The sequence below is a fragment of the Balaenoptera musculus genome, chromosome 6 (assembly GCF_009873245.2).
Source record: "Balaenoptera musculus isolate JJ_BM4_2016_0621 chromosome 6, mBalMus1.pri.v3, whole genome shotgun sequence".
NCBI classification, from domain to species: domain Eukaryota; kingdom Metazoa; phylum Chordata; class Mammalia; order Artiodactyla; family Balaenopteridae; genus Balaenoptera; species Balaenoptera musculus.
Window position 1 is genome coordinate 56759294 of NC_045790.1, and position 12126 is coordinate 56771419.

At 32.0% G+C, this 12126-nt stretch overlaps 1 protein-coding gene across 1 annotated transcript in view; it reads left to right on the forward strand.

The window, feature by feature from the left end:
- Positions 1–12126, forward strand: part of PTPRD (protein tyrosine phosphatase receptor type D) — a 2174486-nt gene that overhangs the window by 987800 nt on the left and 1174560 nt on the right. Inside the window, exon 7 of the mRNA XM_036854271.1 lies at positions 873–922. The gene's annotated coding sequence lies outside the window, so the exon portion shown is untranslated. The remainder of the gene's footprint in view (positions 1–872; positions 923–12126) is intronic.

The window sequence follows — 12126 nt, forward strand, 5'->3', positions numbered from 1 at the left end:
TACATTACACAGTAGAGCACCTGCGTATATACCAGTCATTCATGAGTTTTCTAAAGGGTTCATAAATGCTACTAATTTCTTCATTGAGGGTAGAAATGAAATCTTCAGTTTCCTTATTTTGTTCATATAGAACAGTATCTACCTCGAAGGAAACAAATTCAAGGGCGTAATAAATGTGTGTTGATCAGCAAGTTACCACAGCATCAAAATGATAAAACTCTTGCAAAGCACGTTAACTACTAAATATGATCACATGTGATGGTAATCAAATGTCTTGATTTAATGACAGTAATAGTAACCAGTTTCATAAAGTGCTATTGGAATACTACAATGAACTATGGAATACTACATGACCTTTAAAATGATGATAGAGAATATTTATAGTCATAGAGAGATATATATTACCCACTGATTAAAACAAAGAGATCAGTTGGATTATGGTATGTTAATCACATTTGTACACAATAGCATATGTGTGTGTGTGTCTGTGTGTATTTGACACTGTTAACTGAGTATAACTGAGAAGGCTTTCTAAAATAATATATACAAAATACATTTTGCTTGCAAATGTTTCCCTCACCCATAGTCCCACAAGAAGCAAAAGAGACAAATTTTCTCTGCTTGTTTGTCATCCCTGCATTAAAGAGCTGAAATCAGAGTAATTAATCTCAAATCACAATAGTTTGATGTGAGCTGAGTAACAGTAATGCTATTTCAGACAAATGTAGTCAAAATTGTCAAATTATATGTACACTAATTATACATAAAATAAAAATTTTCATGATATTGAATCGCTATTTAACATTTTATGATCTTGAATTAAAATGCAATACCTATACTAATACAAAATGTTTTTGGTTGTACTTTTTTAGGTCTCAGGGTGGTGAACTTTTTCTTTGAATTCCTAACCTGTGAGCCTATGGTAAGATTATAATTAATATACTAAATTTTATAGTTTTTCTCTATTACCCTTGCTTGATTAATAACAGTAAAGGGAATTTGCATAGGTAGCTTGATATTTTACCTTACTTTTATGGAAATTCTGAAGAAACTATGTGATATTTTCTATCTAATGTTTATGTTCTTGAGTAGATTATAGTAATATAGTCATTTGATATAACCTTTGACAGGTTTCTAAGTGAATTTGAAGCATCATTCAGGAAGGTAAAGATTTATATACCATGGACAAAATTTCTTTGGATATGAATGACAATTTTATATATTAAAAATATTTATAGCGAGGTCTATTTGATGCCAATGAATAAGGCAATGAGTTATTGAAAGTAAAACTTATAAAATTATCACCTGTCAGGATTTATCAAAATTGGGTTCTTCTATTAAAACTTGATGTTGGAGCTTTAGAGAGTTGAAAGTAAAATGTGTAAGTATGGAAATAGAGATGATAAGAAATCACCAGTAACTTCTAAGGTGATTTGGGGAGGTGTTATTTATTTGTTAATTTATGTGGTTAATGCAGTCAATAACATGTGTTAAAAACGTGAATATGGACTACATTTATAATTGATTACTACAGAATATAAGTAAACATAAGTCTGTGTTGTGAAACTGATTGGGTTATTTTAGTAAAAGGATTTTCAGTGTTTATCTGTTCCTTAATAGTAAACATGATAAAGATTTAGCTTGTAATTGACATATAAAATACAGATAATATGGGCATTTGTATCATACATTTCATATCTGGGGGAGAATGATATCTTTGGAAACACAGAGGCAATTGACTCAGTCTCCTCTTTATCTGGTAATTCAGCATTATTGAAATGTATCTTGAAGAAGTTGTTTTAAGTGACTGTAGGCAACCACCTTTGGGCACTCTAATGTGTTCCCTTTGGTGATATTTTTTAGAAACAATGTATGATTATGAAAAACAAGTGTCACATAGAATCAAGGGAAAATCCCTCTGCCCTTCCAGAAGGATTCTGCTGATAATGGAAGACATTTTATAAAATGTTATTTGGATATGCATAGGACAATAATTTTATCCTTGAGAAGTTATTTTTTAATTTGTAACTTATATTTTACAAATATATCTAAATGAACTTACAAATCATTTCATCTTATAAAATGGTACAAAATATTTTTAAAATTTATGTCATCTCCAGTCTTTTTAATATTCTTATATAAACATAACATACACAGAGAAAATTGCTCATAGCTTAAGTGCAGTCTCAGTGAATTGTCACAAAATGAACACACCCATATAACCAGCACTCACATAAATTAAAAAAAGAGATAAAAATTAGAGTACATTGTAGCCCCCACCTTAATTGCTATTTTCTAGTAACTATACCCACAGCACATAAGCACTATCTTGAATTCTAGGAAGATAGATTACTTTGCCTACTTAATCACGTTTTACAAATGAAAACATATGGTAGGTACTGCTTTGCTTCTTTTGCTCAAAGTTACATTTGTAAGATTATATGCAGTGGTAAATCACTCCTTCTCATTGCTGTGTAGTAGGCAACTGTGTGAATATACCAAATTATGGTCCTTTCTCCCATTTATAATCATGTGGATAGCTTTTCGAGCTTGGCTCTTATGAGTAATGGTCATATGGATATCTGGAACATGTCTTTTAGGGAATATGTGTATATATTTTGTTGGGCATATAGGCTATGCATATATTCTGCTTTAGGAGAGAGTGACATTTTACCGAAGTGGTTATTTCACGTTTCAACAGCAGGATGTGAGAGTTCAGTTGCTCTAGATACTCAGTAACACTGGGATTTTGCATCCTTCTCTTTTAGCCATTTTGTTGTGTATATAGGGATATTTTAATTTGAATGTCCTGAAGATTAGTGGTACTAAAAACTTATTTTTTTTAGACTATTTGTCGTATTATCTATTATCTATCCTTTTAAAATTATATTATTTATCCTTTTTTTTATCATATACATATGGGTATTGAATCCTTTGCTGGATATATGCACTGATATGCTAGGGTGCCTTAACCTGATTCATAAGAGCGTACTGTTGAAGTGTCAAGAATTTTGAGAGCTGCTTAGTAGTTTTAAAAGCACCATGGTAGAAGTATTTACACGACATATATTGTCAAACACTAAAAAAATAGGACTTTTCCTCTGGAGTACTAGGTGTTAAACATTTACTAGCACACCACTGGATATTTATATTGTATATGAAACCATTTGGTGGAATTTTACATTTCCTGTTGATGTTTCTTGATGAATAGAAGTTCTTCATTTTAATTTATTCTAGTTTCTTAGGTTTATTTCTTGTGTCATTACTTTTTGTATGATTCTGTGTCCTATTTAAGAAATAGTTGCCTTAGCCATGGTTGGTAAGATATTTTCCTTTGGTTTCAATAAAAGCTTTATTGTTTGAACCTTCACATTTAATGATCTCCAAGTATTAAAGATATTGTTCTATAATATTATCTTCTGTGCTTAAGATAGTTAGCTGGATAGCTTTTCATTAAGATAGTAAATGCTCTGTGTATATGTTAAATTTTTTGTTGCAAAATTTATATATAAATATGAAGACACTGATATTTATGATTATTTAATAATTTAATGTAGCTATTTATAAGCAATTTGTAGTATTTCATAAAGTTAATATATGTATTTATGCATTGTCCACTATAAGTTTCACATGCCACAATCAGGTGGCCATAATTTTGAAATAAATATCCAAAAGCATAACAAAATTAATATTTGATTTTAACCTTACATGTATTATGATAATTTATTTCCATTATATATTATGGATTGAACCAAAAGTCTGCAAAATAAATATTCTACACAATCATTAAAAAACTCAGAATAAAATGGATATCTAGTGGGAAGCAGCCGCATAGCACAGGGAGATCAGCTTAGTGCTTTGTGACCACCTAGAGGGGTGGGATAGGGAGGATGGGAGGGAGACACAAGAGTGAGGAGATATGGGGATATATGTATATGTATAGCTGATTCACTTTGTTATAAAGCAGAAATTAACACACCATTGTAAAGCAATTATACTCCAATAAAGATGTTAAAAAAAAAAAATCACCTTAAAAAAAAAACCCAAAAAACCTCAGAATATTGGCTAACCTTTTGGCATTCAAATAAAATTATTATTAAAATATATTTAGTTTCTTCCAAAATATTGTCTAATAAATTGAATAAACATGTAAACACCATGATAAATACAGCCTGAAGGCTTGACTACAGAGTATCATTGTAAGAATTTCATTAAGATTTTATTTGCCTTGTGATTAATATATAGAGAGATAGATATAGATACATGTAGATATAAGTATGAAATTTTTGACAGAACCCAGCAGTGTACACAGCAGTGCACCACAGCAGTGCACCACGTACTAGTGTTTTGTGTCTGATAGGAATGATAGTATTAAAAACAGTATTATTTCTTCCTTAAAATTCTGAGTCAGTTATACAAATGTGTGTGTGTTTACCACAGATTATATTGTCCTATTATGCATCTTTTGTGGATTGAATATGTGTTTCCTCTCCAAGTTATCATCTTGATTTAAATACATTCAATTTTCTCCATAATAGTTGAGAGATGTAATGAAACATTATGGAATTAAATGATTATTTTCAAATGGAAAGTTCAATAGTTTCAATATGCACATGTCAAATTTAGACTGTTTCTTTTTAAATCTCTGGGTTCTTATTCCAAGCCAGTTCATTGACTTCAGAGTAACTCATAACTCAATGGAAGTGCAAAAGCAAGCCATATAAAATGATGTTTCTATTTTATTTTTTAAATTATTTTATTGAAGTATAGTTGATTTACAATGTTGTGTTAGTTTCTGCTGTACAGCAAAATGATTCAGTTATACATATATACATTCTTTTACATATTCTTTTCTATTACAGTTTATCACAAGGTATTGAATATAGCTCCCTTTACTATACAGTACGACCTTGTTTAGCCATCCATTTGCAGCAACATGGATGGACCTAGAGATTATCATACTAAGTGAACTAAGTCAGAAGGAGAAAGACAAATACCATATGATATTATTTATATGTGGAATCTAAAAAATGACACAAATAAACTTATCTATGAAAGAGAAACAGAATCACGGACATAGAGAACAGACTTGTAGTTACCGAGGGGGAGTGAGGGAAGGATGGATTGGGATTTGGGGATTAGCAGATGCAAACTAAAATGATGTTTTTAACAATTAGTTATTATTTTTCAAATCTTTATAATAGTGAGAAATCTGAGAAAAATTGGGGGTTTATAGATTAATCATTGAAATTAAAGAAAGATGATACTGATTTATTTTCATATGTTTGGAGAGCCTGGGATTTGTATCAGAGCTGTTATTCTTTTTGACATTGTTGCCTGTCTGAGGTAACCAAAGATGATAAAATATAGAGTGTGTGCTAATTAAAAGCAAATTAGGTGATTTTCACTTTTACTACATTACTAATCACTGTGGGATAATTAATGCAGGAAGGACAAAGGTGAATGAAACACTGAAGAATGTCTTGAAGATTGGTCCAAAGACTTTACATGGCAGTAATAGGTCTGATCCTGTACTAGCCATTTTAAATAGCTGAATAATGAGTTTATCTGTGAAATACAGCACAGGTTACACAAACCTTAATTCATGAAGGTGTCTGTCACTGAAGATAAATGATACTTAAAGGAAAAAAATCCAGGAAGACACAGACAACATACAGAAGTAATTGATGGCAGGTAAATATACCTTATTTCATTTTCACAGAGATTACAGAGTTTAGAGACAAATAAAATTCAAAGATATGCAGTTAACATACTGAGGGAAGAAAAACAGTAGAAACTGAAGAATTATCAACATGTAGAATATTTTATTACGCATAATTTGAGCCCAAAACTAACCCTTTACAAAGGCCAAAAAAAAAAAAGGTAAAATACATTCAGAAAAATCCAAGTAACTAAAAAGTTTTGGTAATATAAATGAAGATAAATGAAGACTGAACTTTAGAATAAAATTATTGGACACACAAAATATTAGCTATATATTTTTAGTTCCTATTCAATGATGTATTTATTTCCTTGAACTGTTAAAGTACAATGTTATGTTTTTCTCCCCCTGAAAAGTAGAAATATTTTCTAGTTCCTGGCCTAATATCTGGCAATAGCATATGTTCTCTAAAATTTTGCTATCTAGAAAATCAATTCTATGTAAACTAGAGAAAAGTTTTTGTGTTTCTTTTGCTAAATAAAACATTTGTTTTCTGAAACACATCCTCTTTCCAAACTTTTCTTCCCTCCCTCCCTTCCTTTTTTCCTTCCTTTCTTTCTTTCTGCCAACATTTATGAAAAACTTACTCTGTACTAGGAAGATGGCTAACCAATGTTACAATGGTGCAACAGACAAGGCATATATATATTTATCGATTTCACAGTAGAAATCAGATTACATAAAGTAGAAAAAGGATTAAATAAACAAAAAGTAAATCTCAATTTTGATAAATGTTATGAAGAAAAACATTCCCAAATATAAAACAGCTGGGACAGGAGTTGATATTTAATGCTTCAAAGGAAAAATAGAGTTCCCCATATGAAGGGATGAATAGTGGAAGGAGTATGAAGAGATTTCTAGCCTCTGAGGGAAAGGGGAAAGGGGACCTGGAATGTTCAAAGAGGGTAAAGAATGTTAGTGTGCCTGGACCATAGTAAGTGAAAAGGAAGGAGGCATGAGATAAGCTTTAGCCTTGTAAGCCATGATAAGTATACTGGATTTTATTATAAATGCCATTGGAAACCATTGAACATTTTTAAGCAAAAGTGTATAGTAATCTAAATCATATTTTAAGAAAAGTGCTTTGTGGAGAACGAATTTTTCGGAGGAGATGTTTGCAGAGTTCAGAGAGAGAGAGAAATGTGATGGCTTGGACCAGGATGGGATCACAGTGTATTTTGGAGGCAGAACCACAAGGATTTATTTAATTTGAAGTAGCTGGTGAGAGAAAAAGAGGCAAGCATGAATCCTAGATTTGAACAATTGTTTGTGTAGCAAAACCATTCACAACTGAGTTGGTCTAGATGGAGTTGGGAGGCAGGTCCTAGTAATAGAATCAATAACTCCATTTGGGATCAAGAATATGTTGTCTTACCTCTTTCTACTTCAGGTATGATTTGCAATTGTTACTTCAGTTGAAAACCATATTAGGAGTAGGGAATGAGGATTCAATACTGTACATTCTAAGGATTCATTAAAGCCAATGATCTGGCAAACCATCTTATTATAGCTAATTGTCCTGGGCTGATGGTTATAGAAGTATGTGTGAATTGATGCTGTAAAGGCATATGGTAACTATTGGCACCCAAGCATTCTGTATGAGGCATATGGCAACTATTGGCACCCAAGCATTCCATTCTGTATGGAATGAGGCTGAGATTAAATATACATTTAATACAACAGACTTCAACAGTCTTTGGGATTATAAAATGAGTTCATAGTAAGATCTGGACAGTATATGGAAGGAAAGGATCAGCAATGGCTGAGTATTCTTTAAAGAAATAACTGGAAAGAATAGGAAGAGTTTATTCCAATGAGCAAAGAATTTCCAACTTTAACATGAACTCTCACAGGAGAACAGAAGCAGAAGTAGAAATAGGAGGATAAATTTACTGGAATAAGTAGAAATTGAAAGATCTCTATAAAATTCTGTCATCATCATCTTCTCTAGAAAATTGCATCTCTCAAGTTGAAGGAATCTAAGAGAGGAGAAATGAAAACAGTATTTTTTCTCATTTTGTTAACTTTCAAATAGGTTTCTATATATTCATATCTGCCTTTTTGACAAGGGTGAAAACATTGGAAACTGAAACTTTCCTGTCAGAGGTGAGACAACTGATTGTCATGCCTTGTTTGCAGCATGAAATACCTTATTTCACATATTTAATAGCTAACTATATCATAATGGATATCCATCCACAAAACCACAATCTGACCTGTATTCTGACACATTTTTCCTGAAAATTTGACCTTAGGAATTTTTTGCATTTAGTTCAAACCATCCCACTCCTAAGTAAAGTAGATATTATATAATTATACAGCAGAGAGATCTGAATATTACCATTTAAGGGAAGAAGCACTCATGGGACAATCACCTCTGGCAGTTCTGAATTTTAGTCCAGCATATCCCTAACTATAATCTTGAAATCAACATATGATATTTAGCCATAACTAACAGGTACAGAAAAACTTGGCATTTAATCAGTTGGCTTCTCATTCAAAGAGCTTCTTTCTACCCACGATAACCATACTTTATGCCAGCAACCGAAGAATTATGATATGGTAAAAGCAAGGAAATTAATACTTTAATGCTCTCAAAATTTTTATCTATCAATTATATATATTGAATTTTCAATCTCAGATTCAGATAAATGGGCTAAGTATGTTATTTAATATCTGTTGTTTTTGTTATAGTCACATATTCAGTGAGTTTATTTCAATATATAATTATTACAGAAATGCAAATATATTTTCTATAAAAACACAAGAACATGCATTTATTTCAATTATTGCATCTTATTCCAACCTGGTAGATGACAAGGAGAGATAATGTCATTATGAATACCTTGTTATTGTGAAATGAATTTAAAAGTAAAAGGTTTTTCAAACCAAATTGATGGCTCTATTATACGCTTAAGTCAAGTCATGATTATTTTAGCCCATAAGGAAATTATCAGAAATTATAATGGTATCACTAAAAACTTGGCATAGAAATTCTTCTGGTTTCCTAGCACTCTTGCCACATGTACTGGGATGGACAATAATCTGTATTGTTGTAAAAGGAAATGGAGCAATGTGGAGGGTGGAGAAAGGCTGAGGGGGTTGAGGAAAATTTATTACTCCAAAATACGTAGCAACTTTTAACAGATCCAACAGTTATTATTCTGATGATACTTCCATTGTGCTGGATATTTATAGGAGGTAATGGGGAGGGAGGGAGAGAGAGAGAGAGAGAGACAGAGACAGAGACAGAGACAGAGAAGACAGAGATTACAGATACTCTATTTTGAAGCAGTGTAATTGGGACCCACCTTCCCACTACCCTTGCCTCTACCTTAAAAACACCATTTGAAAATACCTGTGACTCAATGGACAAATTGTAAACTCTGAACATCTATAATTTGGGAGCAAGGGTGTTTTTATTTTCCAAGTGTGGATTTTTAAAATAAGATTTTTGCCCAGCTATAAAATCTCTAAAGTGATCTCACTTAAGGTAGACTCTCTCCCGGAAAGTTGTGAGGTTTGTCTCTAACCTCAAGAGGTTCTAACGGGTCTCATAGTAAAATTGGTTTCCCATGTTCATAGGATCTGTCCATCCACTAGGATATAAATCTGTTATAGAGATGGGTTTACCATGGCATCATTATTGTACAGTGAGTCTGTTCGCAATAACAGAGTAAACATGTTTATCACTATGAATATTAATTATTTTGTCACTGCAAAGAGGCACTTTTCAAAATTGGAAATAATTATAACATATACACGTATTTATTTATTATATTTAAATACACTTTTATCTATTAAGCCAATCATTAAAGTAAGATATTTTTACTTCAAATTATTCATAAAATTTAATTTTATTCATGAACTTTCACAGTTCCCTAAAAGTATCATTAGTGAGTAAGTCAATTGTTCTTCTAACGTAAATTTCAAGCATGACAGATAAAATGTTATATAAAAGGCTTACCATGCAAAATTGTTTTGAATACTATTGCTAGAGCATTTGCCCATGCATGAAATAGAGAGATATAACTACAAAATTTTCAGGTCAAACCACAGTATCAGGAAAAGGTTGAATATAAATTAAGGATGAAATCCAATATATTTGGGAGGGACTTCATTTTCTTCTTGAGAAATCAAAGAAAGGCACACTTATTAAACTTGGTATGAAATTTCTCAAGTAAAACCTAAAAAACCTGACTCTATTAAGGACACATATAACAAAAGCACTGGCTCGTTCAGTGTTTCATTTTAAACTTTTGGAAGTGATTTTAGTTAAGAGTATATACACAAAGGATTAGAAGGCATTATGCCTATTCTAAAGGACACGTGGAGAAATAATTTCACCAGGGATCAAGTATGTGAGAATATTCATTCCTTAATGTGTTCCACACAGACTTACTGAAAGTAAACACATGCATAACGAGTGCCAGTCACTGGCCTACAGACTGAATAAGAGCTCATTTTGGAACTCCCTGAGGAGTGAAGGGGAAGGACATGTGGGTGTATACGTCATAAGTTAACCCAACAACAATAGTAAGAAGTATTGAGCACGCAAAATGTGCCAGGCGATGTGCTAAATTCCTTACAATGATTATCTCTTTTAATCCTCATAATACCTCTGTGAGAGAGGGACTTTAGCTTCCGGTAAAATTGAGAGTAAGAGAAAGTGTGAAACTTGCTCAAGGCTGCACAACCGGAGAGAACTATAACAGAGATGATAGATCCTATTAGAAGGACATGAAGAAAACGTTATAGGAGAGGCTAGGATAATAATAAATGCCTATTGGAGTCTATGAAGGTGTCCTCCCTTATGGGTGTAAAATTTGAGCAGGTGTAAGATTATAGAAAGAATATGAGATTTGCAAGGTAGTAAAGGCAGATAAGGGGAATGTTTCCATCTAATAAGATTTTCTGGGAGCATTGCCTTCTGGCCTTCATTTTATCATTTATAATATGTGATAGTGGTACAACATGATTTCTAAGGTGTTTTTTTTGAGTACTGGAATTTTATGATGCTATATCTATTTACTCTACATAAAAATAAAGGAAGCTGCTTCTGAGTAAATGCTGAAGCATCTGAGACTTTTGCCAATATACCACTGATTCTTTTATCCTGAGGGTTAGAAAAATTCCTAAATGATTATTTAGTGCATCACAAATAATGATGATAATAATAATAACAACAACAACATCAGGGAAAGACCATTGGATTTGGCCAGGAGAAAATCATTGAAATCTTAGCAATTCATTGACCATATTGAGATCTCTTCTTAAATGAGTGTTCTGACAAACTGGCATATTGACTCTGTGAATATATGTGATTATGTGCTTCGTTTGTAGTTGTGTAATAAATATGGTTTACATGAGTATTCTGTTTCTTAGCTAATAAAAGTAATACAGATGTAAAAATTCCCTTGAGTACTATTTATCAAGCCAAAAGAATTTAAAGAAAATATCATTTACATGTTTTTGTATCAAGTAGAAGAAGTATTAGAAAAAATGAAAACAACATGCATTCATTTTAAGACCCTTGGGTGTTCCTATTTTTATGTTACTTGAGACAGTATAATTATGCCAGAAAAGAAACCCAAAAACATGTTTAGCTATATATAAAATATCCCCTATTTCGAAAGAAATTAGATATGAAAGAGTTCAGTTGAGAAATTATATATGAAACAAAATCATCTGAAAATAAATTAGGAACATACTGTAAGAGGAAAGTGGTGATGGCATGTCCAGTTTTAGAATGACGTAAGTTCAGCTATTTAATGCTGACAGACCGCATTTCCAATCAAAAAGCACATCTCTAATGATGACCAGTGCATTTTGGTAGACACACCACCAGAATAATGAAAAGCATTCAGAGACTTATATGGCCTGCCTATGAACTTTCTTTTTAACTCAGTAATGGTCTAGTTAATATAATCATTATTACTAGCTAAAACTACATTGTAAAGAAAAAATAATTCTATTCTTAAAGTCTGTGTTACTACTCTCTGCTTATCAAAAGAAAATCAAGATTAACTTATGTTTAGTTAGAATGGGAAACTGGAAAATTAAAGGTAATAATTTTTGTTCCAGCCAGCCTTAGTAAATTTATCTGAAATAAAAATCAAGACCCTGAATAGCCAAAGCAATCTTGAGAAAGAAAAACGGAGCTGAAGTAAGTAATCAGACTCCCTGACTTCAGACTATACTACAAAGATACAGTAATCAAGGCAGTTTGGTACTGGCACAAAAACAGAAATATAGATCAATGGAACAGGATAGAAAGCCCAGAGATAAACCCACGCACATATGGTCACCTTATTTTTGATAAGAATGCAAGACTATACAATGGAGAAAAGACAGCCTCTTCAATAAGTGGTGCTGGGAAAACTGGACAGCTACATGTAAAAGAA